The 1,106-nt window shown below is 46.7% G+C and overlaps 1 protein-coding gene across 1 annotated transcript in view; it reads left to right on the forward strand.

Moving 5' to 3' along the window:
- GAK (cyclin G associated kinase) overlaps window positions 1–1,106 on the forward strand; it is a 94,800-nt gene that overhangs the window by 29,899 nt on the left and 63,795 nt on the right. The window lies entirely within an intron of this gene.

A 1,106-nucleotide genomic window follows, 5' to 3' on the forward strand; every position in this document is an offset into this window, starting at 1 on the left:
TTTTTTCCGATGCTCGACTGCCCTATCCTTGTGTTCCTGTGCGAATTGGAGACGTTTTTATCTTGTTAACTGCAGACAGCAAAGGTGTTGGAACAGGCCTTCAGCTTCCATATCCCATACGATGCAGTGTACGGCGAACAGTGCGTTCAGACATCATTTAAGAGGATCCCTGATTAAGATCTGCAGTAATTTGATGCACTGTTGCCCTTCTGTTGTCTTGATCCAGTCTTGCCACTCTCCGTTCTGCCCTAACATTGACTAGTCGCTGACAGCCACAATTCGCACGTTCAGACCAAGATTTTCGGCTGACAGTCCAGTCTTTAAACACTTTAACAACAGTTGCTCTTGAACATTTAACGAATTCTGCTGTTTTGCTGATACTCGCTCAATGGCTCCAACAATCATCCGATTACCCATATCTTCAGAAAAAAATCACTTCTACTGTCATGGTAAACAACCTGCTTCCCTATTTATGATGGTCTGGCCCTCTAGCAACTTCAGCGCGAAATTCTAGCTAATTTGCCTACAAACGTGAGGTGGTCATAATAATCTGGCCACTCAGTGTGTATGTATGTACATGCGCTTGCTTAGTGCTGCCTCCATTCCAATGTGGGACATATTGTGGTAGCAGTGTTAGCATGTAGAATGTTGTGGAGCAGCGCTCTCTAACATGCACAATGTGCATTAAAGGGTAAGTTCACTATCCCCAAGTATTTTAGGAAAATGGAATTAGCCACTCACATCTGGCCACCTCAGCGAATGGTCCTTCCTCTCCACCGGTAAAGGTGTATTATCTTTACAGAATGGTAAGTCTGGGGGGAGCGGGGGGGGGAGGCGCTATGGAACTTCAATTTCGTTCGCAAATCGTAGTGCTTGTGGCCCTGTAGACAAACTCCTGGCTGTCTTCTTAAAGGAGAACTATGGGATGAGTGAAATACACTCATCCCAATAGCTAGAGCCGACATGTGACACTGCAGCTGTCACACGTCAGCTCCATCAATTTGAGAACTGAGCGATCACAAACCACTGACCGCTCAGTTCACGATCCTCTCCCTGCAGAGAGCGCTGACTTGTCAGTTGCAGCTCCCCACTGGGATTCTCCCCAC

This window comes from Nanorana parkeri, unplaced genomic scaffold (assembly GCF_000935625.1).
Source record: "Nanorana parkeri isolate BGI_ZX_2015 unplaced genomic scaffold, ASM93562v1 scaffold1403, whole genome shotgun sequence".
Classification (NCBI taxonomy): domain Eukaryota; kingdom Metazoa; phylum Chordata; class Amphibia; order Anura; family Dicroglossidae; genus Nanorana; species Nanorana parkeri.